Raw genomic sequence first — 6,462 nt, 5'->3', positions numbered from 1 at the left:
ATGGCGCCTTGCTAGGTCGTAGCAAATGCCGTAGCTGAAGGCTGTCCTAAGCTGTCGTCTCTGCAAATGAGAGCGTATGCAGGCAGTGAACCATCGCTAGCAAAGTCGGCTGTACAACTGGAGCGAGTGCTAGGGAGTCTCTCTAGACTATACCTGCCGTGTGGCGGCGCTCGGTCTGCAATCACTGATAGTGGCGACACGCGGGTCCGACGTATACTAACGGACCCCGGCCGATTTAAAAAAAAAAAATGGCTCTGAGCACTATGGGACTCAACTGCTGTGGTCATTAGTCCCCTAGAACTTAGAACTACTTAAACCTAACTAACCTAAGGACATCACACACATCCATGCCCGAGGCAGGATTACCGATTTAAAGGCTACTACCTAACAAGTGTCGTTTCTGGCGGTGACACCACACTAAATCGCACTAGACTTATTTTGTAGCACTCTGTCGATGGGCACGTAGAATTCCGATTTAAAATTAATTTTGTTTGTAACGGGAAACAAACCAACGTATTTCGTTGACTCTGTGCGTCGCATGAGACATGTGATGAGCAGTATTCGTTTGGATCGACACCAGCTACACGTTGCAAAAATGTAATTGCAAATATCTGCCAAAACGCCAGAGGAAATGAGGAAATGCGCCTGATGTCTCCTTGGTGGGACACTCGGCATATACACATACTTTACATACTTTCCTTACCGCGTTCACAACGCCAACAGGCGGAATTTAATATAATCGTATATACATCATGGAGATAAATGAGTATATGCAAATATTTTAATATGTTATTCTACAAGTATAACTAAAGAGAAAAGTTCGTATAAACATACTTCAAATGGCTCTGAGCACTATGGGACTAAACATCTGAGGTCATCAGTCCCCTACAACTTAGAACTACTTAAACCTAACTAACCTAAGGACATCACACACATCCATGCCCGAGGCAGGATTCGAACCTGTGACCGCAGCGGTCGCGCCGTTCCAGACTGTAGCGCCTAGAACCGCTCGGCCACTCCGGCCCCGGCTAAACATAGGTCCGCAAACGTTTAGTTGCCGAGTTACTCCTAATAATTCAGCAACTTCGCTAATTATTTTGTTTTGTCAGATTTGGTGAATCTAATAAAACATATCCCAGAGGTGTATCTCCAGTAGTTTTCCGGAATATCCAGAGAAACAAAGAAGTAATTTCGTAAAATTTTTAATTTATTACCTACTCGACCCAATTTGTTTTTTAAATTGCAGACAATTGCACAAAGTTTTCAACAGAAATTGTAGAGAAATGAATTTTAGAAAAATGATGGTAATATTGTTAGCTAAAATTGTATGAATGTGTCAGATAATCTGCTTTTGTTAATACTATGTGGTTACACTTAAATACACTGTTGTTATTATGTTCTTTAACTGAACAATAGAGAAAACTAAATCGTTTCAAGGTTAGGAAACGACTGAAACAACTCACTAACGGTTGCCAACAATGACATAAACATTTATACATTCTTAATGGAAAGTAAACAAATTTACTTGTATAATAATCTTTGATTCTCTGTATGGTCTGGAAACTTATTGCAGATACACGTCTGGGACATGTTTTATTAGATTCACCAGACCAGTAACAACAAAATAAATGGAAATCGTGGTTTACTGTAACCTTTTACAGTTTTGCGGTGGCTTCATATTAGCGAAGTTGTTAAATTTCAGGCAAAATCTTTTATTAGTCGTAACTCCGTAACGAAACATTTGCGGACCTATGATTATATGAACTTTTTTTTAGTTTTACTAGTAGAATAACATATTAAAATATTTGAATATCTTCGTCATATATATATATATATATATATATATATATATATATATATAGAGAGAGAGAGAGAGAGAGAGAGAGAGAGAGAGAGAGAGAGAGCAAAGCTCTGGACAGTGGATATATTTGTAGAAATGAGAAATGCAGTGCTCATTGCTCACTGCGAGATTCAGTGCCAACTGTTGGCGTTGTGAACGCGTCAAGCGGTAAGGAAAGTACGTAAGCAACGAGGAATCATTGCAACGGTGATACGGGCCCAAAAGGGGGAAACCCATTGACATAACCGATGGTTATAGCCCGGCACCTGGGAACGAGCACTTCGGAAATTCCGAACGTCGTCGGCTGTTCGCCTGCTACTCTCTTGAGCGTCTGTGGGTAGTGATTAAAGAACTAAGGGTAGGCGACAAAGTGTTGGGCGTCCACGCCTCGCCACACAATGCGAACGTCGGAAACTTACGCTCTGCCTACCGTGTAGGAGGCAACCAGTGGTAGATCTGACGGTACACTGCTGGTGCAGACGCAAGTGTTTCGTAGCACACCGTTCGGCGCAACTTGTTGAACATAGGGCTGTGCAGCATACGACCCCTTCGTGTTCCCATGATGATCCACACACGTCGTCAATTACAGGTGCCGTGGGCACAGAAAATTCGAGATTGGATCGTGGATCAGCGGAAACGTGTAGCCTAGTCGGATGAATCACTTTTCTTCTTACACCAGGTTGAGGATCGTCACCAGATAAGCCACGGGCGCAGACTGGTGGGGGCAATATTATGCAATTGGCGAGATTCACCCGCGCTTTCACGGGCCGTAGGGAAAAGTCGTACGCACTATGTCTGCTGTGCACTGAGTGAACATTATTGCGGATCACTTACATCCCTACATATCTGATGCCTTCCCCAATAGCGATGGCATCATCCATCCAGATTACTATCGGTGTTACGATGCCAGAACCATACTACTGTAGTTTGAGGAGCATGACAGTAAACTCACATTTCCGTTTTGTCCACCACATCTGTCTGGTGAATTGGATGGAATACGTTTGGAGGAATCTCGAGCGGCTACACCACGCCCATGCATCTAAGTCTACGTGAGTACTCTGCAATTGAAACTTCTTGGCAGATTAAAACTGTGTGCCGGTCCGAGACTCGATCTCGGGACCTTTGCCTTTCGCGGGCTAGTGCTCTACCACCTGAGCTAGCCAAGCACGACTCACGCCCGGTACTCACAGCTTTACTTCTGCCAGTATCTCGCCTCCTACCTTCCAAACTTTACAGAAGCTCTCCTGAGAACCTTGCAGAATTAGCACTCCTGGAAGAAAGGATATTCGCAGGAGAGCTTCTTTGAAGTTTGGAAGGTAGGAGACGACGTACTGGCGGAATTAAATTTGTGAGGACGGGGCGTGAGTCGTGCCTGGGTAGCTCAGGTGGTAGAGCACTTGCCCGCGAAAGGCAAAGGTCCCGAGTTCGAGTCTCGGTCCGGTGCACAGTTTCATATCAGCGCACACTCCACTGTAGAGTGAAAATTTCATTCTAGATACTCTGCAATTGACACTCAAGTGCCTGGCAGAGGATTCATCGAACCATGTTCACACAACTTCTCTACCATTCCGCTCTCAAAGAGCACGGGGACAAATAAATGTTTGAATGTCTCCGTGCAAGGTCTGATTTCTGTTATTGTATTACGTTCATCATTTCTCTCTATGTAGAATACGAGGGCGTGCTGAGAGGCAATGCCTCCGAATTTTTTGTGTGAAAACTCTTAAGGCTTTTTAAATAAAACAAACGTTATTAACATTCTACGTCTTTATTCTTCATGTGTACATATTTACTTCTCAACACAGGCACCCTGGCAACGCCGGCCGCTATGGTCCAGCGATTCTAGGCGCTTCAGTCTGGAACTGCGGCTGTTACGGTCGCAGGTTCGAATCCTGCCTCGGGCATGGATGTGTGTGATGTTCTTAGGCTAGTTAGGTTTAAGTAGGGGACTGATGACCTCGGATGTTAAGTACCATAGTGCTTAGAGCCATTTCACCCTGGCGACAAACACATTTGCCCCAACGAGAGACCAGTTTGTTGATATCAACAGTGTAGGATGGTTGGCTATGTTGACGCATCCACAACCTACCCCCTGCTTGCACCGCTTGATCACTATCCAGGTGAACTCCCCGAAGGTGTTCTTTGTTTTGGAAACAGATGAAAATATGGTGGGGCCAAGTCAGGACTGTACGGACAATGGTCGATAACAGCGAACCCAAGGCGTCGGATTGTTGCCCATGTCGCAGCGCTCGCGTGTGGGCTGGCATTGCCAAACCGAAGTAGAGGGTGATCCATGTGCGGAGGAACTCCTCTATTTCGAAACTCGATTACAGCATTCTGTTTCCCACACACCGACGTAGTTACATTATACACCGCCATGTTACAAGTTGCAACTTGGGGTCCTCTAGCGGCAGAGGGGTGCAAATAGGTACACGTGAAGAACAGATATGTTAGTAACGTTTGTTTTAAATAAAAGCTTTAATTGTTTTCGCGTTAAAGAATTCGGAAGTATTGCATTGCAGCACGCCTTCGCATTTTCACCTTCGGAGGAGGAACTTTGTTTTAATGATTGCCTTCACAACTCGCGTATCACATGACACTCTCTCCGCTACATCTACATCTACATCTGTGTGATTACTCTGCTATTCACAAAAAAGTGCCTGGCAGAGGTTTCAATGAACCACCTTCAAGCTGTCTCTCTACCGTTCCACTCTCGAACGGCACGCGGGAAAAACGAGCACTTAAATTTTTCTGCGCGAGCCCTGATTTCTCTTATTTTATCACGATGATTATTTCTCCATATGTAGGTGGGTGGCAACAGAATGTTTTCGCAATCGGAGGAGAAAACTGGTGATTGAAATTTCATGAGCAGATCCCGTCGCAACGAAAAACTGTTTTAATGATTGTCACTCCAATTCACGTATCATGTCTGTGACACTATCTCCCCTATTTCGTGATAATACAAAACGAGCTGTCCTTCTTTGTAGTTTTTCGATGTCATCCGTCAGTCCCCCCTGATGCGGACTCCACACCGCACAGCAGATCTCCAGAATAGGGCGGACAAGCGTGGTGTAAGCAGTCCCTTTAGTAGATCTGTTGCACCTTCTAAGTGTTCTGCCGATGAATCGCAGTCTTTGGTTGTTCTATCCACAATGTTATCTATGTGATCGTTCCAATTTAGGTTATTTGTAATTTTAATCCCTAAGTATTTAGCTGAATTTACAGCCCTCAGATTTGTGTGACTTATCGCGTAATCGAAATTTAGCTGATTTCTTTTAATACTCATGTGAATAACGTCACACTTTACTTTATTCAGGGTCAATTGCCACTTCTCGCAACTTACAGATGTCTTATCTAAACCATTTTGCAAGTCGTTTTGATCGTTTGATGACTTTGCAAGACGGTAAATGACAGCATCATTTGCAAACAATCTACGTCGGCTACTCAGATTGTTTCCTATGTCGTTAATATAGATCAGGAACAATAGAGGGCGTATAAGACTTCCTTGGGGAACGCCGGTTATTACTTCCGCTTTACTCGATCACTTTCCGTCTATTACTACGAACTGTGACCTTTCTGACAGGAAATCACGGATCCAGTCACACAACTGAGGCGATACTCCGTAGGTACGGTGTTTGTTTAGGAAACGCTTGTGAGGTACGGTGTCAAAGCCTTATGAAAATCTAAAAATAGGGAGTCAATTTGACATCCCCTGTCGATAGCACTTGTTACTTCATGAGTAGAAAGAGCTTGTTGTGTTTCACAAGAACGAAATTTTATGAATCCGTGCTGACTACGCCCGGTTCAAGTTCCTGCAGTTTGGAAGGTCTCCGAGGCAGTCGTAATAAAGAAGGCAGCTGACAAGGATCCATCAGATCCCAAGTCATATAGGCCCATTTGTCTTATAAATACACTTGCCAGGGGTTTACAGGTGCACAGAACTGTCCATGGCCTAAGCCAACACCAGTTCGGCTTCAGAGAAGGAACGGCCATTGATGATACCATAAACCAAGCGATTCAGTTTAACAACAACACCAGGACAAAGTATGCAATGTCAATTATGATCAACATTGTAGGTGCCTTTGATAATCTCTGGTGGCCCGCAGTATTCAATAGGCTCAGACAACTGGAGGTACCGGAAACTCTCTACTCGACTATGTAAGAACAGAGTGGTCGAATGGCAGATGGACAGCCGAGAAGTACCCAAACGAATTACAAAAGGCTGCCTCCAGGGGTCGATCTGTGGCCCCATCTTCTGTAACATCACCATTGAACCCTTCCTGCAACTACTGGAGGGAACAATAATGACGTTGTCGCATACGCAGACGACCTTTTGGTCGTAGTGTCTGCTGACAATAGGTCTCAGGTAGGAGAAAGAGCAAATGGAACACTCAAACAATAACACAGTGGTGTCACAACAACAAATTCAACATAGCCGATAACAAAAGGACATACACTTTCATTTAAGGGTCTCTGCAGAGAAACCCTAATGTTAAAATAGGGGCACAAACATTAAACGAGCAGTCACCATACGCTATCTTAGGGTACACATAGACGAAAAGCAAAATTACCATGAACACATGCAAATTGTCACAAACAAAGCAGAAAAAATACTGCGTAAACTG

The 6,462-nt window shown here is 44.1% G+C and overlaps 1 non-coding gene across 1 annotated transcript; it reads left to right on the top strand.

Annotated features, from left to right (window-relative positions):
* Positions 1–3,210: 3,210 nt before the first annotated feature.
* On the top strand, positions 3,211–3,285 carry Trnas-cga (transfer RNA serine (anticodon CGA)). The gene has a single exon. It is a non-coding gene; the product is annotated as a tRNA-Ser (tRNA).
* Positions 3,286–6,462: the final 3,177 nt, after the last annotated feature.

Source organism: Schistocerca gregaria, chromosome 2, assembly GCF_023897955.1.
Source record: "Schistocerca gregaria isolate iqSchGreg1 chromosome 2, iqSchGreg1.2, whole genome shotgun sequence".
Lineage (NCBI taxonomy): Eukaryota > Metazoa > Arthropoda > Insecta > Orthoptera > Acrididae > Schistocerca > Schistocerca gregaria.
The sequence above is the reverse complement of the archived record's forward strand: the minus strand, read 5'-3'. Positions and strand labels throughout refer to the sequence as shown.